Source organism: Oryctolagus cuniculus, chromosome 11 (assembly GCF_051225735.1).
Source record: "Oryctolagus cuniculus isolate XC-2025 breed Fujian yellow rabbit chromosome 11, ASM5122573v1, whole genome shotgun sequence".
NCBI classification, from domain to species: domain Eukaryota; kingdom Metazoa; phylum Chordata; class Mammalia; order Lagomorpha; family Leporidae; genus Oryctolagus; species Oryctolagus cuniculus.
The window spans coordinates 45,646,119-45,671,468 of record NC_142877.1 but is presented as its reverse complement, the minus strand read 5'-3'; the positions used below and the strand labels follow the sequence as shown (position 1 = coordinate 45,671,468).

General features: G+C 42.3%; 1 protein-coding gene across 8 annotated transcripts in view; it reads right to left on the bottom strand.

Annotated features, from left to right (window-relative positions):
• The window catches only part of KIZ (kizuna centrosomal protein), a 113,943-nt gene that overhangs the window by 42,230 nt on the left and 46,363 nt on the right, over nt 1-25,350 (bottom strand). The gene's annotated exons all lie outside the window — the stretch shown is intronic.

Genomic DNA, 25,350 nt, shown 5'->3' with positions numbered 1-25,350 from the left:
ATTTAAAGAAATTTTTCTCTCTTTTGTTTACTTGGAAACTACTCAACATCAATGCCATCTAAAAATGATAAAATTTGATGTCATCTATTTATACACTCTTGAATTAAAAACAACAAAATATACTTAGTTTATAATTAATTTCACCTACTGAAAATGACTTCTAATCCAAAAACATTTGTATCAGCATTTTCTAACTACAAGTGATTTACCACAGGTTAATAATTTGTCCAAAGATTTAAATGCAAAGTAATAAATACCTTGATTTTTATTTTGAATTAATATAGGTAGACGTAAAATAAAGAGCTTTTTGCATATTGTAATCTAAACAATATACGGTGGCTCAATTTTTAAGCCTGAGTTTAAGAGCATAATCCTATCAGAAAGCTGCCACCATCAGGATGCAATGAGGTGCATCTGAGAAAAAGTATTGTTGTGTTCATTTTTGATAAAGCTACTTAGGTAGTAATTGTCTTGATGCTAAGCATGTTCTCCAGAGGCAATACTGGGGAAATACTTTAGCAATTACCCCAAACGACAGGAATCATATTTTAATAACTTGTTAACTATCTAAAATGATAACTCGGTCCTGCAGCTGATAATGGTAAGCCTTTCACATGAAGGTCTTTGAATGCTTAACCCTTGAAGTAACGTAAGTCAACAGTGATGACGGGAGTAACTTTGTTCTGTTTCCTTCTCATGAAGCTTCTCCTTGTGAAGATTTCAGAAATTTGAGAAATTCAGAACTCTTCATATTATCCTCTCGTGTATGCTATGGGGCAAAGGCAGACTGAATAGGCAGACGTTTGCCATGCGTTGGTCAGGGCACCAGCAGGGCTGCTAGCAGCCACAGCAAACACAGCTCTAACTCAGGAGGCCATACGGATTTCATAATCTGTTAAGAGTTGGCCCTGCCTGGCTTAGAATTCCCCGTTGACATCAGAGTCACTAACAATTAAAGAACAAAAGCAGACCATTCACTCCAAATCAGTGTTTCTCGGATGGTTTTACAAACTGTCAGCTCATGGTGTGGGGCCAAGGAAAGAAGGTAAAGCAGTTAAGAACACTGCACTTCAGGCAGTCCCAGCAGGAACTCCTGGGTGCTGGGTGCCTCTGGAGCAGAGAGCGCAGGAGGGAGTCTGGTTAAAGACCTGACTGCTCATCTCTCAAGGGTCATAATAAACATGTGGCACTTTTCCAAGCCAGGGATAATCAGTGTGCATTAACCAGCATCTTCGGTCACAACATATATAATTTCCATTCAACAGAACAAAACACTGACTGTGGACACTGTTCCTGACTTCTTTATCCGGCTTTGAAAAATGACTGTGGTAAAGAAACAGTCTTGAAGATTCCAGATAGTAATTTGAAAATTTGTGTTGGCCATAAAGAAGGATCATTTCTTTTGGAAGGCTGATTTATACACAACTGTAGACCCACAGTCATGTAAAACACAACCTTCCATAATGGAAACGAAAGCTCTACCATGAATGCTGAGAAATAATTGCTAGTCTAGTAAATGCAGACCTCATATCTTATCACCCACAATCCAAGTTTGGCAGCCCAGCTTAAGAGAGTCGTACAATCCATCATTCAGTATAACAAGTCAGTTTGCACAGAAAATTATAATTGCATATATGCTTTCCACGCCACACACCACAACAGTGGTTTATGCCAAATAGTATTTAAACAGACATAAAACGCAGTGAGAAAGACCTAGGACATCGGCTGAAGACTCTTGCAACACATAAGCACCAAACTACCGAAGGAGCTCAGAGATTCCTCCTCAGGCTGGATTCTTCTACCACCTTGTCAAGTTTTTTGTTTGTTTGTTTGTTTGTTTGTTTTTGACAGGCAGAGTGGACAGTGAGAGAGAGAGACAGAGAGAAAGGTCTTCCTTTTGCTGTTGGTTCACCCTCCAATGGCAAACCGCGGCCAGCGCACTGTGGCTGGCGCATCGCGCTGATCCGAAGCCAGGAGCCAGGTGCTTCTGGTCTCCCATGTGGGTGCAGGGCCCAAGGACTTGGGCCATCCTCCACTGCACTCCCGGGCCATAGCAGAGAGCTGGCCTGGAAAAGGGGCAACCAGGACAGAATCCGGCGCCCCGACTAGGACTAGAACCCGGTGTGCCGGTGCCGCAAGGCGGAGGATTAGCCTATTGGGCCGTGGCGCCGGCTGTCAAGTTGTCTTTTAAGACTGCAATTTTTTATTTTGCATGGTTAAAAATACAAAAGAGGGTGTTCTTGCGCTACTCTTTACTGCCTTAGTCTGAAAAGCTACTGACTTGAAAAATCATTTCCAGCATCTTCCACAGTTCGGTGACCATTAGTGCAGATTCAGAAGGTAATGGAAAGGGAGCCACCAGATTAGGAGTTTTCTTGTGACAAGGCTCCTTTGGAGACTATTATCTTGAATTTTACCCACTCCTTGATGGACTCCAACACTTACTATATTTCAGTTGAATTCCATTCCCTATTTATAGCATTAACATAAAACAGACTAAGTGGCACAGAAAAAGGTGGAGAAGATGGCATCAAATGCAAGCTAAGCAGATCCAAAGCCACTCACTCGCTCAGCCAGAGTAGCTCCCTCCAAGTGGATTCTCACAGACACACACCAACTGACCAACTCCTGTGTAATCACTTGTCCTCTGCTAGTAAACAGTGTGCACACATTTTTCATAACTGGAAATAAAGGCAGACCCAAAATAAAAATCATTGTTAGGACACTGATGAAACTTCAGCAACATGAATTAGGCACCTACCAGGAGCCGGTACTGGACAAATTATTGTACATGTTACACACATGTGATTTTTTAAATTAATTAATTAATTTATTTATTTTAATTTTTGACAGGGAGAGTGGACAGTGAGAGAGAAAGACAGAGAGAAAGGTCTTCCTTTTGCCATTGGTTCACCCTCCAATGGCCGCCGCAGCCGGCTTACAGCGCTGATCTGATGGCAGGAGCCAGGTGCTTATCCTGGTCTCCCATGGGGTGCAGGGCCCAAGCACTTGGGCCATCCTCCACTGCACTCCCGGGCCACAGCAGAGAGCTGGCCTGGAAGAGGGACAACCGGGACAGAATCTGGTGGCCCGACCGGGACTAGAACCCGATGTGCTGGCGCCTCAAAGCGGAGGATTAGCCTAGTGAGCCGCGGTGCCGGCCCACATGTGATTTTTATGAACCGATATACACAGTTCAGATGCCACACAGCTTCTAAGGCCATGAAGAGAAACTGAGACTACCTAACTGGAGGTGAGAAGGTGTGAATGGGCTCCTGCTGACCTAAGAAGGAGATGAGAGAATACGGTGCATGTGTACCAGCTCTCCTAGAAACGATGGTCCTCTCTCTCATGCAACAATTTCATGGCCATTTAAGGCACACGGTGGGTGGGGCTCTGTAACTGGAAGGAGCACTGTCCTCTTAAGGGCTCATTAGAACCCAGATGGGGCCGGCACTGTGGTGTAGTGGGTAAAGCTGTTCCCTGCAGTGCCGGCATCCCATATGGGTGACGGTTCGAGTTCCAGCTGCTCCACTTCTGATCTAGCTCTCTGCTATGGTCTGGGAAAGCAGCAGAAGATGGCCCAAGTCCTTGGGTCCCTGTACCTGTGTGGGAGACCTGGAGGAAGCTCTTGGCTCCTGGCTTCGGAATGGCGCAGCTCCAGCTGTTGTGGCCAATTGGGGAGTGAACCAGCGGATGGAAGACTCTCTCTCTCTCTGCCTCTCTTTCTCCCCCTGTGTAACTCCTAACTTTCAAATAAATAAATAAATCTTAAAAAAAAAAAAAAAAAAAAAGAACCCAGATGGCTAGACACCCCTCTTAGCTTCTGTGCTAGTGGGTCTGGGATGGGGCTTGACAATGTGCCTTTCTAACAAGTTCCAGATCTTGCTGATGGTGCTGGTCCAGAGACCACACTTGGAAAAGCAACTTCAGCTTGAGGCCCTATGTTACTAGGGTGACCCTGGAAACTTAGGAACCCACTGGGGTCTGGACCAGCCAAAGACATCCCTCTAGCTGGTGGCTCTGCTGGATCGTACCGAGGTGATTTCAAGGACACATTAATATACCAGCCACAGACTACACCTCCCTGCCTCTCTCAAAATAAACCATTTTCAAGGACCCTTAGGTCATGTACAAACTCAAAGCTCCTGAACTTTGCTACCAGCAGGCAACTAACTTTATAAAGAGACAGTGTTTATGTAGCTCATGGTTTTGGAGGTTCGAGTCCAAGCTCGGGCAGCCACTCTGGCCTGGAGCTTGCTAAGGCTGCAGGATGAGAAGAGTGGAGTGTATGTGGAAGAACAATCGCGTGGTGAGCCAGGAAGCAGAGAGGGGAGCTGAACTCAGTTCAGAACCACCTCTAAGGACTCATTCCCCAGTGACCTGCTCAACACCATCACTGGATTAAGTTGCTACCCTCTTGGCACCACTCACTATGACGCTGGGGTTTGTACATACAACATCTGTAGGAGTTCAGAGGCCAAAACATATTCAATCTACAGCATAGGCATTAACCGGATAAATCCACTTGATAATTAGAAACAAACAAACAAAGATGGGAAACTCCATAACAAAGTGAAACCTTCAATTCAACTATTGATCTCTGCGCTGGCTGTGTGCACCAGTGTTTGGAAACTTTGTGATTTGGAAGAATTTGGGATCAAGAATGGCCACCCCACCACAAAGGCAAGTTCACGCCAGCAACACCAGACCTGCTTTTCACTGTTGCTGCGCCCAGGGAAGGGTCTCAGGCACCGGTGAAGGACAGCTGCCCTGCAAGCTTCAAGGTCTCTTCCTTGCAGAATGTCACTGTGATTATAGGGACCATAAAATAAAACAGGTGCTGCAGGAGATGTTTATTTAAGCACAGACCGCCAGCTTCCAGAATCTATGGTGGCTCTTTGTGCGTTAGTGAAATATATCTGTAATATAACCTCGACATAAAAATGCACCAACTATACTGTCTCTTGACAAAGATGTAAAATGGGGCAATTTGGAAAACTTGTTTGCGTGGAAGTTTAAAATCCATCGGAGGAAGAAACTTTTAACCCTTCGATGACTCTAACGATGTTCCAATCCACAGCTGGGCAATCTCATTCCACATCTGACCTGAGAGATAGGAATGCTAGATAATGTGAACAGCAGAAAAGTCTAATTTCATACTGTCAGTCATAACAAAGTTACACGGCTACAACTCATATAAAATTTACTTAAATTGTCATTGCTAAGAAATCGAAATTTTCTGGCTGAAGTACAGGTTATGCCTTCAATTTCTAAATGCAGAAAAGTGACTATTATTTTTCCATTCAGAACCCACTGCAGTTTAATTTTCTTTATTCTTAGTAAGAATGGAAGGCACAGAAAGAGGGACTGATCCTTCACTATCTCTCTTCATTCTACCAAGTAAATGGTAGAATCTAACAATCTGGTCCCGATTAGGTGAGCCCTGTCACCATATCACAGTAGCCACCAAACAAATTGGCTAGTTACTGGCTTTAAAAAAAAAAAAAGTCTATTTAGAGAGAAGCATGATTCTAAAAAGCTAAGGGAGAAGATATCAAAGATAAAACAGTGTTCTTCCTTTAAAGGAAGAGAGCACATTTGTAGTTGAGAATACTTAACAATAACCCCAGAAAGAAAAAGATTATTCACTAAACAATTTAGATAATGTGTTAATCTGCAAAGTATTCCTAATTTGTAATCACTACTATAGCTGGTTAAGTTACCAGGTCTATCTGACAGCCATGTGCCCGATCCACAAGGATGGAGGAGAATGAGTGACAGCTGCAGACTCGGCCCAGCCCCACTGGGAAGCAGCGCTGGACTTGAGCCCTATTCTTACTCTTGTCCGCCTATCAGCGCTCCAGCTCCTTGCCAAGTCCCAAGCGTTTGTCTAATGTAGGCCTGGATTCCTAACCCTGGGGGGTCAGACCCCCTGTCAGGTCCTTCACACCAGAGCTCTGCTGTCCCAAACTTCCAGGTTCCAGGCCTATCCAACATACAGTACCTATGAATACCTCTCATTGCCTACGCAAAATCAGGATCCTGATTCTTCCTGGGAGGCTTTATCTTTCCATCACCCAATTCCTAGAATATCACTTGTGCTTATGAAGAGGGAGGCGATCCCACCACAGATGAGCAATCTCAGTTTCACATTGAGGGGGGGATGACCTTTGAAGCTAGGCAGCGGCACAGGCAAAGGTGACAGGAAATGGCAGGGCAGGTGGATGGTGGGGAAGAGCAACAACCAGGCAGCCAGCTTTTCCATTTTCTTACCTTTTCCTTGAGTTTGGAGCGTATCAGCTCCTCTCCTCCAGTTCTTTATACAGTATATAATACAGTATAGTCAACTACAGTTGTCCCACTGCGTTGTGGAACACTACAACTTGTTGCTTCTATCTGTGTTTTCCCAACCTCTAGTAGTAGTCACTGGCCTTTGTTTCCAATCACACTGCTGCAGAAAAAACGGAAGGGCTGGAAAAACTCAACTTCTACCTCCTCGCAAGTCTGACGCCATCTTTCTTCCTGGGCCTGCTCCCTGGAGCCCTGGCTTCTGCTCTCAAGCCCAGCGCTCCTCCTCTCCCCTGTGATCACCAGTAGACAAGGCAGGAGAGAAGGGGCAGGCTCTGCTCTCAGCACTGCTGTTGGGGGCTGGAACAGTTCTCACCAAAATGGGAGAATTTGAGGGTGGAAAACACTGGAACACTCTCTCTAGGGGGGCTCCAGGCTGCTTTACTGCATTCTCACAATGGACTCCTTTTACTGGCAGCATGTGGTCAGGGCTCTGTATCTTTTTATAGAAACAACACAAACAAGGAAACAAACCAGTTTATTGGTCAAACTCATACCCTAAAAATGCTTTGTTGAGTACAAATCAAGGTTCTTTTCTGCCCTTTGTTCCCTTTTGGCACATGTGCACAAATAAGTAAAAGCAAAACAAACAGGCCTCTCCTTACTCCACAATAATTTTAATATTTAAAGCATGGGGATTTCTTCATAGTCTCTGAGGTTGAATTAACAGAGATCTAGTCACTCAAAAACTTCAAAAGTTAAAAAACGAAAATAATCTAGTTTTAGTTGCTTTCTTAGAACTGCAAAGGCTGCCTTGGCCCACCTGCCCTTGGGACGCCCAGCCGGCTGCTCCCCACAGGTTCACAACAAGATGCTGCTTCCTGGGGGACCCCCACATGCCCATCGCTCCATGCATTCAGTTCCCTTAACAATTCTTCGAAGGCTGATATTTATTTATCAATAACTGCATCTACCTTTTTTTTTAATGCCTGGCATGTCTACTGCACAAAAAACATGTAAAGTATCCTTATAGGTCCTTTTGATTTGTATTTATCATCCTGACAACTCTCAGCAACCAGTACAACTCTTTTCACTGCAAGTAGAACATCACTGATTCCCCCTGGTTAATAAGTGCTTGCTCTGAACAGGATAAAGATTTGCTGAATACATGAACAAACGCTATGTGACGGGAAAACAGTGGAACTGGTGATGCAGCCATCAGCATGTTCCAGACTTTCCGCTTCCGTTCCTACCAAGCATTCTACGTGCCATCATGTCCCATCCATTCAGAACAGTTTAATCCTAACCACCCTCTCCTCCCACCATATTCCTGACCTTCTGGCTTCCCCTGCTGCTCACCGGCGGGAGCTCCCTTTCTTATCATTAGAAACTGCAGGCCAGGCAGGGCAACTGACACCCTGACATCTAGTTCCAGATTGACACTAGTGAAGAGACAATTCATCCATTTGGCTACAGAACAATTCCAAACATAGGAAGGCTTTGATCTTTTAGAACTATCACTTTGACAAGTTCTGGGTTTTTCTGAACATTAAATTGCCAACGAAATTTGATCACAATGAGTCACACCTAAAATTGTCCAAGACTCTGGAAGGTTCTTATGTTTCAACAGATGCAGCAGAATGCATCCTCATACCACACACTCAGGAACCGCAACTGCAGCAAGAACCAAAACAAACACTGCCAGTCTAAACCCAGAGGCTCCTGGAGCAATTTTGCACCTCTTCACCAATAGGAGAAAACCTAGCGACCGCCCATCCCCAGGTACACAAACGTCACTGAGAACCAGAGAGGCCAGTAGAAGTTCTGCTTCCATAAGGATGCAAATTAAGACTTAAACAGTGTAACAATTGGCTAGACCTAATCCTTTTACAGAGGTGTAAATGGCTATAGAGAATTGAATTCCCAGCTGCTAGCTTTTGTTAAGTAGCGTTACAGACAAATTTCACCCTACAGCAAAGCCCACTGGTCAATTCTGAACACTACTGATGAAACAGGTTTTAAAAGCCAGTGCAATTAGTTTGTTTTGATACCAAATGTCCTGCCCATAAATCCAAGCATATAAATCTAAGCATATAAATCCAAACCACATCAAGAATTAGTGCCCTGGGAAAATAAACTGGCTGCGACTATCTCAAGCCTGACACCTGATGGCTGGAACAGCTGTATGTGGGGCCACGGTGAAGTTTGTACATGGGGTTTTGTTTGCCACACAAAACAGTTGTAGAAAGGACAAACACATACATAGTTAAACAGTATTTTTCTTTTAACAGGCTGTCTTACAAAACCTATGTTTTGGTGGCTACCTCGGTTCCTATTGTGCAGCCCTCTGGGTGGTCCCTTCCAGGGGGCCACTTGAAGGGAGCACAATGCTAAAAAGGAGGGAAGGAGGGGACAGCGACACAAAGGCCAATGGAGCAGGGCGGTCTGCGGCAGGCTGCGGACCAGGGGTCAGCAAACAACGCTCCCCTTCTCTTTACCCAGGAAACAAGGGCTCCTTCTCTTTACCTGGAAACAGCGTGATTAAGCTGACAGCTTGAATTATGGGCTACATTTTGTAGGGTACGGTCCCTCTGTGCTAAGGTCCTCTTCATTGTAGCTGAGGTTGCACAAGGAAAACTCTTGCCTTTTCCCCCTGCTCTGGCCTCCAAACAGACCTCATCATTCTGTTCCATTTTAATTCTCAGAACCACCCTCCCCTCCAAATCACTGTTGTGCTTTTCTTTGAGTTTCTCAATGAGGAGCAGAAAGGCCTGGGAGAATCTATAGTAAGTATTTCCCTCCACTTTTAAACCGAGACAACCAGCCTGAACTCATCATGAGTTTTTAATAGCCAAGAATCATTAGTGATGGCTGCACACATCGTTTTATGAGACTGGTGTTTTTAGACCATTCTCCCTGATAACTCTTTGGATTCCAAACTTAATGTACGGGATGACAAAAATCCTGGCTGGGAAGGTGAAGACTGGAAAAATTTACTCTTGCTCCTGTCAGTTTCTTTTAAATCAGGACTGACATACTGGTTAGAGGACTATACAAGAATACTCCAGAAAGTCTTGGGAAAATGGAATTAAACATCTATTTTGGTGCAAAAAATTTTGAAATTGCACACACACGTCATTAGGGTGCTGGCTGACTTTTTAAGTCCAACCCATCTATTTTATTTTTCATTGCCTGGGGTTTTTGTTTGTTTATTTCTTTGGTTTTTTTTGTTTGTTTGTTTTTAATTGAAAATTAGAGAGAGGAAGGAGAGAGAGATCTTTCATCAGCTTGTTCACTCTCCAAATGGTCACGATGGTCACATGGTACAGGGGCCTAAGAACTTGGGCTGTCCTCTGCTGCTTTCCCAGGCGCATTAGCAGGGATCAGAAGTGGAGCAGCTGGGACTTGCTGCAGGCCATAGTTTAACCCGCAGTGCCACAGTCTGGCCCTGGCTGACTTCTTATTTGAGAAGTATGACTGGGTCTCCAGGGCTGATAGAGCTCTAAAGTAACTTTACTTTAACCATCTGCTAAGACACAAAGCAAAAATAAGCAAAGACAACAACAACAACAACAACAACAAAACCAGCATGAAGGCTCCCTGCCTCTTCCCATTTGACAGACAGCAGCAACTTCCTGTGCAGTGTCAGCACATCCCTGAGATTTGATTAATTAAGCTGACAGTGAACAGATTTAGCTGTATTGGGTACCTGATCATGAGTGCTGCTCTTAACTCTGCCAAAATCAATGTGGTTATCATCAACTACATGGTCTGCATGTTCCAATATGATTCCAATCTGAATGTAGACCTACCATATGACCCAGGCATCTCACTCCTGGGAATTTACCCAAAGGAAATGAAATCAGTAAGCAAATGAGTTATCTGTACCTCCATGTTTATTGCAGCTTAATCCACAATAGCTAAGACATGAATCAACCTAAATGCTTGTCAACTGAAGACTGGATAAAGAAATTATGGGATATGTACTCTATGGAATACTATACAGCGATTAAAAAAAAATCTGGTCATTTGCAACAAAATGGGATGAATCTGGAAAACACTATACTTAGTGAAATAAGCCAGTCCCAAAGGGACAAATATTATATGTTCTCCCTGATCTGTGATAACTAACAGAGCACCTAAAAGGAAGCCTGTAGAAGTGAAATCAACACTTTGAGAAGCAATGACTTGAATAGCCATTGACTTGACTGTCGAACAACTTTTTTTCCTTCTTTATATCATTGGTTGAACTCTTTATTTAACATAGAATTAATCATATATGTATAAAGTCAATTGAAAATAGATTCCAGTAAAAAATAAGAGTGAAAATAAGAGAAGGAGCTGTATAGTTCTGCATACATTCCTGCAGGCTTACTTCTAAGGGTACAGCTAAAAACTTGCCACGGGTCTCCAAATCCCATTAATCTGGGTGATAATAATGCCATCTTACGTCTTAAAGTGACCATATTAAGTGTTAAGTTGAACATATAGATAGGATTAAGTGTTAAAGGGATCATATAAATAAGATCAAGTGTCTGGTAATAACAATAGATAGAATTAAAAAGAAGAGAATGTTCCAACATGGGAAGCAGTCCACACAGCAGACTCATAGAATGACAGTTGCTCTAAATAGCACTCTGACCTCAGAATCAGCCCTTAAAGCATTCTGGTCTGGTTGAAAAACCCATAAAAGCATTTCAAGCATGGAAAGCCAAGACACTGTGACCAAAACAACAACAAAAAACGTCCTATATGAAGGATCTATGTGAGTAAGACCCCAGTGGAAAGAAAGGGCCATCAAAGAAGGATGTACTTTTCTCTGAAGGGAAAAGCAAACTTTCAAGTTGCTTATGGCCTTGTCTAAATACTGACAGATTTGTGGACTCAAAAGGCTTCTATAGCCTTGGCAGCTCATGGCAAGAGCCTCAGGTAATCGCTGACATCAAACATAAGAGAGTTAATTGTTAACAACAGGAGTCACTATGCACTTACACCCCATGCAGGACCTCTGTCCTCAGTGAACTGTATTATGATAATTAACTGTAAAACTTGTTCTCAGTTTTTTTTATATTGTGTGTGTGTGTGCGCAAACTGTTGGTCTTCTGCGTATAAAGTAAATTGAAAATGAATCTTAATGGAGAATGGGACTGGGAATGGGAAAGGGAGGAGGAGAAAGGGTGGGAGTGGGGGTCAGAGGGTGAGTCTGGTGGGAAGAATCACTACTTTTCCTAAAGTTGTACTTATGAAATTTGTACTCATTAAATAAAAGGTTTCTTTGGAATAAAAGAATTGACTCAAAAAAAAAAAAAGAAAGAAAGTAAATAATAACAAATCATTATTATGAAAAAATGGATTAGTTTTTAAATTTTAAATCAATTTTAATTAATTGTGCATGGTAGACAGGATGCAAGCAAGACAATACAAGCTAATTAGCCTTCCTAAGGTAGGCCCCAGGAAGCAAATGAAAGGCTTTTTTGTCAGTGTCAGACAAGCACATCCCAATTCTGGGTAAGTACACTTTTTAAGACAGTAAACAAAACAATTCCAAGGGTGCTCATGATTACAGATGTAATAATGCTTCTGAAACAACACAGTCCAGCATGCAGCCAGGTAGTGTATAACAAAGTTGATCAGGAAGGACCATAAAGTCCCATGCCTAATACTGGAAATCCTTTTAGGAATCTGGTTGTCCTTGTAAGAAATGCTTTTCAATGTTGCAGGCAAAAGAACACATGAAGTTCACGAAACTTTTTAAAAAAATATCAGAAAGTATTAATATATTTTACTTTGTCAGATAAATTAGAAAAGTTTTTATTAGCAGACAATGAATACATGATACAAAAATCAAAGAACCAGCATGTACATTCAACCAACAAGCTCAACTGCTTCCATACACTTATATTTGGTACTGTCATTCATTTTATTATAGTAGGCAAGCTATTAGCAGGTACCAAAGTTTCAGTAAAATGATTTTGAGGAAGTTCTCAAAATTACAAAGATTGATCTTCCTGCAAACTTTGAAAAGACTGCCTGACTCAAATGTGGAATAATGAATTCTACTAGCAAGTATCTTAGAATTGCTACAGTAAAAAAACAAACAACAAAAAAAAAAAAAACAAAAAAAAACCAAAAAACAAAAAAACTAAAACTAAAGTTTAGCATTGTTTTCAGCAGATTCAATCACACAATTCATCAAAATAGAAAGCAAATTTCCTGACAAATGCAAACAATGAGAAGAAAGTCAGACAATTAGTTGGAAGCCACAAAAGACAAGGGACTCACAACTGAGTCTCACATCTGTTTTGTGGGTTAAGGTAATAAATACTCTAAGTCTGCCCACAAGGACTGAAAACACTGACATTCACTATAATAGGAGAAAAAACATATTGAAGTCCCACTTCTTACGTGAGTCCTGGGTTTTAGCTTGTTTTTGTACACCTCGAGTAGCCACACACACTCCTGCCTCCCTGACGGAAGGTGTTCCACTCCAGCCATCAAGCCTGAATGTTCTTTTCCAAATCTCTAATTAAAATGCATCTGGCTTTCCCAGCAGTCTGTGACTGACAGCCTGAAGACCGATACCTGCTACAGACAATCAAAGGGAAAAGGAGCCCTAACAAACTGAAGAAGCACAAATGAGCGGGTAACATAGAGGGGAAGTGAAGCGAGGAACGGGCAGAAGGGAAGGGCTGCAGTTTGCCACTCAGCACCCAGAAACGGCTCCCAGTTCTGCTCTGACGAACCACCACTCCTGTCCTAACCCAAACTCCCTGAGCGGGAACCCACATAAGCATGGGGTCCTGGCAGAAGCCAATGATGCTCTCTTGCCACTGCAGTGATTGTACTGGGGGTGGGCATAGACTCTGACTCAGCGGCCCAGAACAACGGCCTCTAACTACTGGGCCTGAGAATCGATTAATCCACAGGGAATGGGAGCCAAGAAACAGGATGAGAAGCAGAGCCCACTGGTACCACAGAAACCCTGGGCTGAGGCAGCCTGAAGACTGTCTCCCACCGGGCTTCACTGGCATGGGCAAATAAGCTCTGACTTAAACCCATTTAAAATGGGTCCTCTATTATCTACAGGAGCAAGCATCCTAATGGATAGAGAGGGGAAATCGATTTTAAAAAGAGATGAAAAGGACAAAAATATCTAATAATTTACTGTTTCCACATCTGTTTTATTTTTTACTTTAAGAGCGCTAAGCATTTGATTATAAAATACAAAATGCTGGGACCAGCACTGTGGCATAAAGGGTAAGGCTGCAGTGCCAGCATCCCATATGGGCACCAGTTTGAGTCCTGACTGCTTTGTTTCCAATCCAGCTCTCTGCTGTGGCCTGGGAAAGCAGTGGAAGATGGCCCATGTCCTTGGGCCTCTACACCCACGTGGGAATCCCAGAAGAAGCTCCTGGCTCTGGGCTTTGGATCCACGCAGCTCCAGCTGTTGCAGCCATTTGGGGAGTGAACCCAGTGGATGGAAGACCTCTCTCTCTGTCTCTACCTCTCTCTCTGCCTCTGCCTCTCTGTAGCTCTTTCAAGTAAATAAATAAATCTTAAAAAAAAAAAAAAAAAAAAAAACAAAAACGTTTTGTAAGGCATGAAGAATATTTAGTAGATATGTTTAAACAAATGGTCACTAAAAGCATCCCCATTATAGGAAGATTTCTGAGGCCATCAGCGAAATCTGTGAAACCAGCCATGCTACCAAGAGCACCCTTGCCTCCACAAGGCAAGCACCACAGAGCTGTAGAACACGGTGTTCAAGCTTCGGAATTCAGGAGATTTCTAAAAAGCTTTCTTGGGATATAATTCACCCATCCCAAAATTCACTAATTTTAAGTGTACACTTCAATGGTTTTTATTAGTATACCCTCAGAAGTGTGCAACCCTCACAGAATCTAACTTTAGAACTTTTCTAAAAGATGACTTTTGAGGACTTGGTTAAATTTTTTTTCCTGATTATAAAAGTAATACCTATTCATAAAAGAAAACTTGAATGTGGCATTCTCATTTTAAACTACAGAGTCACACATCAAGAATTCTACTGGCATGGAATTCTGTCTCCAAACCCAGTTCCTCTGGGTCCACAAACCCATCTTGTGAACAAATTTGGCCACGCTGCAACTACTATTCAATGTCTATATCCTGTCTCCCTTTCCAGGGGCCCCCAAATTTGTTCTTCTCTCTTGTATTACTCTGGAGAAGGTAGCCCCTTACCTGAATCAAGAGTACATTATGATTAGGCTAAGCCAGGGGCCAGCAAACCATCAGGCTAAGCCAGGAGTGACCAGATCCAGCCACAGCCTATTTTTGAATTTTTATTTACTTTTTATTTGTTTGAAAGGCACCGAGAGACACAAACACACACACACAAAGACACAGGCAGAGATTTTCCTTTTACTGCTTTACTCCCCAAATGCCCACAAAAACTGGCACTGGGCAAGGCCAAGTATAGGAGCCAGAAATTTAATCTGGTCCTCCCATGTAGGTGGCAGGGACCCAGTATTTGAACCATCACTTGCTGCCTCCCGGGGTACACATTAGCAGGAGGCTAGAAGAAGAAGCAGAGCTGGGACTCAAACCCAGGTATTCTGATATGGGATGTGGGTATCCCAAGAGCATCTTACCTGTGCCAAAGCAAATATCCACCCCATAGTCTACTTTTGTATAGCATTTGAGCTATTATTTAAAGAAAGGAAGATGACAGGGGGTGGATAAGGAGAAAAAAAGAAAAGAAAATATCTACTACATGGTCTTTTATGGAAAAGGCTTCCTTACTTTAAACCAATTTTAGTAACCCATGTCAGTGACTAGCTTAGGAATGGGCCTGTGACTAAATTTTACTCAAGGGGCAGTCTACAGATTCTCCTTGCTCGTAGCAAAGATACCCAAGAAGAGAGAGTCTCTGTATCTTGGGCTGTAGTGTCTAGATGAGGTCCTTGGCACTTACATTAGTCTGCTAAGGGTACTATAACTACATACAGACTGGGTGGCTTAAACAGCACACATTTACTTTTCCAAGCTTAAGGTACTGAACCATTTGGTTCCTGGAGAGGGCTCACATCTTGGACATGACCTCTGCCCCATCAACACAAGTGGCCCTTGAGCCTGTTCTTGCTACAGTGTGGATTCTGGATTTTGTTTCCAGACTTACATTGTATTTAGGTATCTGGAAAAATAATCGGGTGCCATTACATGTGGCCATCAGGGGCTCCCCTTTGTCTTCTACCTGATAACTTCACTCCCCACTTTTGCCTGTGCCTCCTGTTTTCCTACTTATTTTGATCTGAAAAATCTAAGGCTTTCCTTATCTTTATTTTAGTTTAAATTTTCAAAAATTCAGAGCCAGTTTTCCAAGAGGACAATAGTTCTGACACCTGATTATCAGCATGTACCTGGTAATCATGCTCATTGTGTCTCAGTGTCTGTACGGGAGATGTTAGAAGAAGTCTCCACTGGTGAACTCAGTTCCCCAGCCTGGGCCACCCGTTTCACCATAGGCTTCTGGCTTCAATCAGAACGAAGGTGAGCGAGGGGCGGGGGTGGTGGTAAGAAGTACTGTGAAGGTCATAGTCAGGAGCACAGGTCAGTAACAGCCTGAGACCTAATCCCAGCCCCATACTTTACCACCACATCAGAGGGCACCTGTTTAATAAAGGAATACAGCTGAAAAAACCACGTCCTCCAGGGAAACCAGACATCAGGGAGACAAAAACAAGGGCACTCAAGGAGATTTCAGCCCTGATACATTTATAGCTACAGCAAACCATAAACACAGCCTAGCTCCTACACAATGAGCATAAAACCTCACTCTGATGTCCCGTATAACTGTTTACATAGTACCTCATGTTTGAGTTTCAACAAAAAGTTGCAAAACATACAGAGACAAAAAGCATAGTTTGAATAGATAGAGGAAGTAACAGAACCAGACTGGCAAATTTTGGAATTATCAGACTGGAAATATGAAATAGCTATGATGAATATGCTTGGGCTCTAACGGAAAGAGTGAGCAATGTACAAGAATGGATGGGTAATATAAGCAGAATGATGAAAAACAAAGAATGGAAATACTAGACGTTAAAAACTATCTCAATAATGATAATGGCTTTGACAGGCTTATCAGTAGTTTAGACACAGTAAAGGAATGAGTAAGTGAACTTGAAGGCACATCAGTAAAAACTTCTTTGTCTAGCTTATTTTATTTTTTTAATTTATTTGACAGATAGAGTTAGACAGAGTTCTGGCTCCTGGCTCTGGCCTGCCACAGCCCTCAAAGATTTCTCTTTCTCCATCTCTCCCTCCCTCTCTCTCATTCTGCCTTTCAAATACAGAGATTTTTTAAAAACCAACCAACTTATTACATCTCATGGTCTTGTGTATTAGGAAATTATGCAGGACTAGGATGGATGATTGATTAGTTTCATGTGTTATTAAGAGAGGTCATTTGATGCTATTTAGAAGGTCCAATAAGGCTTCAGCACTTACATTTGGGCACCTTGGTGGGAATAACTGGAAAAATAAGGCTCAGCTTGGACTACAGACTAGAGCACCTACACTTAATTTCTTCAGTAGAGCAGTCTCAGGATGGTCGGACTCACGTAGTAGCCTATGGTCCCCAGAGTCAAGTGTTCTAGTAAACAGGGTACAGATTGCATGGCCTTTTATAACCCAACTCAGAAGTCACACAGCTTCAATCCCAACACACACTATCTAGTTTAAGCAGTTAATAACCTCCCTCCCACATTCAAAAGAAGGGGACAGAGAACTCATTTTTTGATAAGAGGAATAAGGAAGAATATTTTAAATTGCCATGACCCCACAGCTTTCATACCAAGCTTTAGGACTAGCAGGGGTTTGGGAGATTCTGATTGAATCAAAATGGAATTACAGGGGCTGGCATCGTAGCCAGAGGGTAAAGCTGCTGCCTGCGATGACAGCATCTTATATGGGCGACAGTTCGTGTCCCAGCTGCTCCACTTTTTATCCAGCTCCCTGTTAATGGCCTGGGAAAAGCAGCAGAAGATGGCCCAAGTGCTTGGGTCCCTGCAACCCAAGTGGGAGACCTGGAAAAAGCTCCTGGCTCCTGGCTTTGGCCTGGCACAGCTCTGGCAGCTGCAGCTGTCTGGGGAGTGAACCAGCGAATGGAAGATTCTCTCTCTCTCTCTCTCTCTCTCTCTGAATCTCCCTGTCTCTTTATTTAAAAGTTAGAGTTATAGAAATAAATCTTTAAAAAAAATCTTTCAATTAAATAAATCTTTCAAAAGAAGTGAATCTTATATGAGATTTCCAATTATGACATTATAACCAGAAAGGAGAATGGTTTTGTTCTTTAACATAGGGGCTTAGAAAGAATAATACATTTTGATGGTCTATAAACTTTTTATTTTAAAGATTTATTTATTTATTTGAAAGACAGAGTTTACAGAGAGGCAGAGGCAAAGAGAGAGATCTTTCATCCACTGGTTCACTCCCCCAAATGGCTGCAATGGGTGGAGCTAAGCAAATCTGAAGTTAGGAGCGAAGAGCTTCTTCCAGGTCGCCCAAGTAGGTGCAGGGGCCCAAGCACTTGGGCCATCTTCTACTGCTTTCCCAGGTCATAGCAAAGAACTGGATGGGAAGTGGAGCAGCCAGGATTTGAACCAGCACCCATATGGGATGCTGGTGCTGCAGGCAGTGGCTTTACCTGCTAATGCCACAGTGCCAGCCTGGTCTATAAATGTTTAAAGCAAAAAAAAAAAAAACAAACAAACAAAAAACAAAACAAAACATCAGGCTCAATACTGAATGCCTGTGGTGGGCTCACCAGTATACTGGGGATAGTATTTAAGTCCTAGTTAGTGCAATAAGACAAGAAAAAGTAATAAAAGGTGCATAGTTTAGGAAAAAAGAAATAAAACTGTTTTCCCAGATGTTGACATGCCTGTTTATGTACAAAATGCCACAGAACCAGCCAAAAAATTATTTGAGTCAATAAACAATTACAGCAAAGTTGCAGGATACAGGTTAACTGCTTTCAAATACGCCAGATATAAATAATTAGAATTTGAAACTAAAATACAGCAACTTTTACATTAGTACCCCCATGAAAGTACTTAAAAATAAGCCAACAATACATGTACAAGAAAAAGCCACCAAAAAGAGTCACATGAAAAAAATGACAACATTCTGATGATGAATAAATCAAAGAAGATTTAAATAAATGAAGAGATAGTCCACGTTCACGGATAGCAAGACTCAATATTGTTAAGGTGTTAGTTCTTCCTACCTTCTTTTATGGTTTCAATATAATTCCAATCAACATTTCAGAAAGTTGTTTTATTACGCTGATAAACTGACTTTAAAATTTACATAGAAAGACAAAGACCTAGAGGATTCTACACAGTACTGAATTAGAACAAAGTCAAAGAACTGACTCTACATAACTTCAAGAGTTACTATAAATCTAAAGTAATTAAAGAGAGTGTGGTACTGGTGAAAGAAACACACCAGTGGAACAAAACAGTAAGGTCGAAACAGACCACACAGATGCAGTCAGCTGATCTTTTCCAAATGAGCAGACAATTCAATGGAGAAAGAACAGTCTTTCCAAGAAGTGGTACTGGAAAACGTGGACATCCATATGCAAAGAAAAGTATGTATGAGTTTGATAGGGATCTTACATCTTTCACAAAAACTAACTCAAAATGAATCACAGATCTGAATGTAAAATGCAAAACCATAAAATCTGTAGAAGATAACATAAGAGAAAACCAAAGTAAACCTGCATTCACCTTGGGTAATAAGGTTTCATATATGACACCAAGGGCAAAATCTATAAAAGAAAGATTTTAAGTTAAACTTTATTAAAATTAAAAACTTCTGCTTTGCAAAAGACATTGTTAGCAGAAGAAAAGATGATCCACAGAGAGAAAATATTTGCAAAACAGATTTTTCTCCTGATAATGGACTGACATCTAAAATACAGAAGTATCTATTAAAACTCAGAAAAGAAGAAAGTGAACAGTTGAATTAAAAATGGTGAGAAGGAGCAGGCATTTGGCACTAATGTTAAGATGCCACTTGGGATGCCCAAATACCATATTGGAGTCCTAGGTTCACCTCTGATCCAGTTTGCTGCTAATCTACACCCCAAGAGGTATCAGATAATGGCTCGAGTGTGTAAGTCCCTGCCACCCATGTGTGAAACTAAATAAAAAATATTTTTTAAAAAAACTGGGCAAAGGCTGGTGTTGTGCAGTGGGTTAAGCCACCACCTATGAAATCATCATCCTATATGGGTGCTGTCAAGTCCTAGCTGTTCCATTTCTGATCCAACTCCCTGCTAATGTGTCTGGGAAAGCAGAAAAAGATGGCCCAAGTACTTGCCAGCTGTGTGGGAGACCCAGATGGAGTTTCTGGCTTCTGGCTTTAGGCCTGGCCCAGCACCAGTCATTGCAGACATTTTAGAAGTAACTGTAACTCTGCCTTTCAAACAAATAAATACTAAAAAAAAAAAAAATGGGCAAAAGATCTGAAAAGACTCTTCATTAAAGACGTACAAATGGCATACATGAAAAGATTCTCAACATCTTATATCATTAGGGAATTACAAATTAAATAACAGTGAGATATGACTACACACCATTAGAATGGCTAAAATCCAACAAACTGACAATGCTAAATGCTGACAAGGATGTGGAGCAACAAAAACACTCACTGCTGGCGACAGTACAGTCATTTTGGAAGACAGTTTGGCAGTTTCTTACAAAGCTAAACATAAGAGTTATCAGCAATTTCACCCCCTTGGTATTTCTCTAAATAAGTTAAAAACTCATGTTTACACAAAAATTTGCACGTGGACATTTATGGCAGCTTTAGTCATAACTGGCAAAACCTGGAAGCCCCACCAAGTCCTTCAGTATGTGAATGGATAAACAAATTCTGATACATCCAAATGATGGAGTACTATCCGGTGCTAAAAAGAAATGAAACAGCAAGTTGCATAAACACAAGGAGGAACCTTAGATAAATACCGCTTAGTGAAAACGTCAATCAGAAAAGGTTACCTACTGTGTGCTTTCTTTTTATATGACATCTCAGAAAGGGTAAAATTAGAGCCAACAGAAAAATCAGTGCTTGCCAGGGGTCTAGGTGGCAGAGGGAGGTTGGGTTGAGTAGACGGAGCACAGAGGATTTTTAGGCAATAAAATAACCAATCTGTAATATACTATAAAGACTGTAAGGATACATGTCATTATACTTTTATAAACAAAAGAAAGCAAAACAAACAAAAAAACCTGAATACCTTGCTTCATTGATTAGAGAACCACAGAAATGGGCTGTTTATGGCTAAGCAGTGTGCACACTTACTTTCTTGGATCCCTATCAGTTTATAATGTTCCACCACTGCATACCTGGCACATGGCCATGTGTGAAAACTCAGATGGTGAAGGTGTGAAACAAAGGAAGCACAGTTACCTTGGCTGCTGGGCCATTCACTCTACTTCTCTGTCACTATGCTCCCACACTGAACCCTGCATCCATGCAATTCTGCTTCCAGTCATTATGCATAGATACCTACATATCTACCCATAAGTAGTCTACCCATACAATACTTGCAAAGACACAATCCTTGCTGCCAACCCTCTTATTTTCCATTGCTGCACATCCATTGCTACAAATTCAGCATTTTAACCCAAATATATTATCTTAAAATTCCTGTGGACAGCCCCTGGACTGGGTTAGCAGGGTCCTTCTCTCAAGGTCTCACCAGGTGTCAGAGGGATTGCAATCTCATCCAAGTTTCAGAGTCCTCAGGTTGTTGGCAGCATTCATTTCCCAGGGGCTACAACGCTGATGCTCTCAGCCCCTACAGGCTGCAGGCCATTTCCTGCCCTGTGACTTTTTCTACAAGATGGCAGCTTGCTTCTTCAAGGCGAACAGGAAAATGTCTCCGCTTCCCTAAATCTCTGACTGCAGTAAAGGCCTGGCCCCTCTGAAAGTCTCATCCAACCTCTCTCTCTGTCTCTACCTCTCTCTGTAAATCTGCCTTTCAAATAAATAAATCTTTAAAAAATAAATAAAGTCTCATCCAGCTAGACCAGGCCCACCCTGGATAACCTTCACTTTGATTAATCCAAGATCAACAGATGAGGGACCTTCAGGGTATCAACAAAATACTTTACCTTTGTCATATGACACACCTGGTCACGGTGTTGGTGTAAACCACCAACCCCCCAGGCCTGCCCAACTCCAAGGAGCGCACATAACACCCAGGGGGTTGCAATCTCAGCGCCATTTTGGAATGCTGCCTTCCACATGGATGATTAATCCAGATGAAACAATCTCAGATCACTCCTCCTAAATCAAGCCCCTCATCACACAGTTCTTCTCTTAAAATATCCTTCAACAGCTCTACAAAATGTAGACAATGAATTCTACACTCAACCTAATAGTCGCCTCTCTCAACCTCGCCCAAGCAACATTGTGAACTTTCCCTGACCCTCCTCAATGAGCCGTAACAGGTCCCTTCGCTCTGTCCCATGAGGCACCTCTGTTTTCCATGTCTGTATTCCTCCTTGCATTCTTCCTCCAGAACTAATTTCCCTTTCCCTTTTCCTTCTGATTCAAAGCCTACACAGCCTTCAGAATGCTGTGTTGACCCTTGTATAACACCTTTCCTAGGGCCAGCATTGTGGCATAGCATGTAAGCTGCCACCTATGATGCCAGCATCCCAAGTGGGCACTAGTTCATATCCTGGCTGCTCCACTTCCAATACAGCTCTCTGTTAATGGCCTGGGAAAAGACACAGAGGATGGCCCCAGTTTTGGGCCCCTGATACCCACATGAGAGACCCAAATGAAGCTCCTGGTTCCTGGTTTTGGCCTAGCTCAGTTCTGGGGAGTGAACCAGCAGATGGAAGACCTCTCTTGCTCTCTCTGTCTCTTTCTCTTTCAAATAAACACATCTTAAAAACAAAAACAAACAACAACAACAAAACCTTGTGCACTGGGGCTTACCCTCTTGCTCTTTCAGGAACCCTGCTGCCATTGCCAGTTCACTGACTAACCTCCAGGATCATGACAGGCACATGGTCAAGTCATCCTTGTGGCCCCAATTGACACTGGGCCATCCATCTATCACATGAGAATAAGCTCTCTGTCATGGATCTTTGTGCCAATGTTTGCTGCAAATTATTTCTTCTTCAAAAATAAAGAGATTCAGGTTATCCTTTTTATCAACAGCTTACTCAATTTTACTCTAATATGCTTTCTAGTGAGAAGAGTTCTTTATGGCATATAAAGGAGGGAGTGTACATGAATCATGGTCTGGTTTTTTCAATACTGTGAAGCACCCATGGGAGTGAGTCATAAAACTTATCAAAAACACTTTGCTGGGGCTGGTCTTGTGGTATAGCAGATTAAGCCACTGCCTGCAGTGAAGGCATCCCATAGGATGCCAGTTCAAGTCCTGGCTGTTCCACTTCTGATCCAGCTATGTGCCAGGGAAAGCAGCAGAGGATGGCCCAAGTCCTTGAGCCCCTGCACCCATGTGGGAGACCTAGATGCAGCTCTTGGCTCCTGGCTTCTGTCTGACCCAGTTCCAGCCAACCCAATCATTTCAGAAGTGAATCACTGGATGGGAGACCTTTCTCTCTCGCTGTCTCTCCTTGTGTGTCTATAACCCTGCCTTTCAAATAAATAAAATAAAGATTTTAAAAAGGCACTTTGCTTTTATAAATACAAGCAACCCAAGTACCTATCAATAGATAAATGGACAAACAAAACATGGTATAGTCACACACTATATTATTATTCAGCCATAAAAACGAATGAGGCACTGCTTACATGCTACAGCATGGATGAACCTTGAAAACACTGTTAACTGGACACAAAAGGACAACTATTGTATGATGATGCTTGTAAGAAATATCTAGAATACGTAAATTCAAAGACAGTAAATTAGAGATTCCCAGAGATGAGGCTAATGCTTACAAAAAATGTGAAAGTCATCAATGCCACTAAACTGCACACTTAAAAATGCCAAGTTCTGGGACTGGCGCTGTGGCATAGTGGGTAATGCTGCCGCCTACAGTACCAGCACTCCAAATGGCCACTGATTCACACCCTGGCTGCTCCACTTCCAATCCAGCTCCCTGCTAATATACTTGGGAAAGCAGCGGAAGATGCCCAAGTGCTTGTGCCCCTGCACCCATGTGGGAGACCCAGATGCAGCTCCTGGCTCCTGGCTTAGGCTTGGCCTCATCCTTTGCGGTGATTTGGGGAGTGAACCAGTGGATGGAGGATCGCTTGCTCTCCTCGCCCCCCCCCCCCCCCCCGTGCCTCTGCTTCTCCCTCCATAACGCTTTCAAATAAATAAAATCTTTTTAAAAATGGCAAGTTTTGTTTTACATATATTTTACCACAATATTTAAAAATTAAGGCTATACTCTATCAAACCCCTCAAAAAGTCTATTTTTAACAGGTGAAGTGTATGACAAGTGAATTATATCTCATTAAAGCTGTACTTTAAAAGCTTTAAAAGTGAAAGAAATACCAACATACTTGGTTCACTTCTCTCCTAAAGTGGGAACTAGCCAGCATCCTGCACTTCGCTTTTCACTTTCACTGCCAGGTAACTCAAAGACCAAGTGTTGTGTTGGAGCATGGCAACAAGCCAAGACCTAACAGCTGTCTGTCATCATCATTTCCATCGGTATACTCAAACCTCAGGCTCCAGCTTCCTCTCCGTGTTCTCTCTGTGTCTTCCTTGGTCCCACCTCTGCAAGTCTGCTAACCGAAATCACCTCAAGTGCTTGTACTCCAGGCTCTGCACAGACCCTGAGATACCGAGCTTTTGAGAACAGTCTAAGTTATCAAAACATAATGCCATAGATTCAGACTAACACTTGACTCCTGAGAGCAAAAGAGCAGAGCTCACGCTAAGGAAAAAAATTAAGAGAACGAGCAGCCTCAAAAGTAGCAGAAGTATTAACAAGTTAACCAGCATCATCCAAAACCACCTTCAACCTACTCCTGAAGAGCAATAGGCCCAAACTGGGTAACACAGGCACGGAAATAACCACTGCTAACTGACATTTTCATTCGGGAAGTATTTTACTAAGACACACACAAAATTTACCCAAATGCCTGTATTTCCCAATAAATATTGGAAAATTATAACCCAAAATTCCAAGGAGTTTGCTTTAAGGTAACAGTAAAAAGTCATTCCTATGGGAGACAAAGCATTCCTGACTTGTAGAGAAATGTTCAGCAGTAATTCTATTCATATACTCAACTTTCAACCTTAGAAAAATAGAGTCCTGGATATGTATACTACTCCCCCAGTTAGCCCTCTAAATACTAACCTGTCCAAGGCACTGCCATAAAAATAAACTTACAAATGCAAAACCCAAAATAGGTCATTTCTACCTACACTAATAGTTTCTGGCGATGTAGTACGCAATCCTCATCCCTCTTTGATGACGAGACTATTATTACCAGAAAAACCATTTGGCTTGCGTCTTCGTTTCAGTGCTTCTATCCACAGGGCAAACACTTGCACTTGGATATGCTCTTAATAAGTATTTCCCGAACATCAGTATGGAGTCAATCAGACGGCAGATTAAACTTTTCATGGTAAGTGGATAATGAATGATAAGAGGCAGTGTGTTCAAAGGTACAACGGTGCTCTAAAGAGCATAGACAAAGACGCCCACTTGTCTTTTAACTGCTGCCAGGACAGACGGAATCAGACGCCCGGCATCACAGGGTGGCTCCAAGTTCTGGGAGCGGGAAGGGGGTCAGGGAGGCAGGCTGCAAAGACGAAGTGCCCCGGTGACCTCTGAAACCCTGGGACACCCCCCGCCTTACCTCCTCTTCTGCAAAAGGCATGATCTACTTCAGGCTGCCTTTAGGTTCCTTCCTCCCCTCCCCAGATTTAAAGATGTCAGTGCTATTTTCTTTTCTAAATCACAGAATCCATTACAAAAGTTAACAAGTTTTCTACACATGAGGTGTTCCAAGTTTTCTTCCACCCAGTATTTTCAATCAACAATAAAAAAGCACATACAAGGT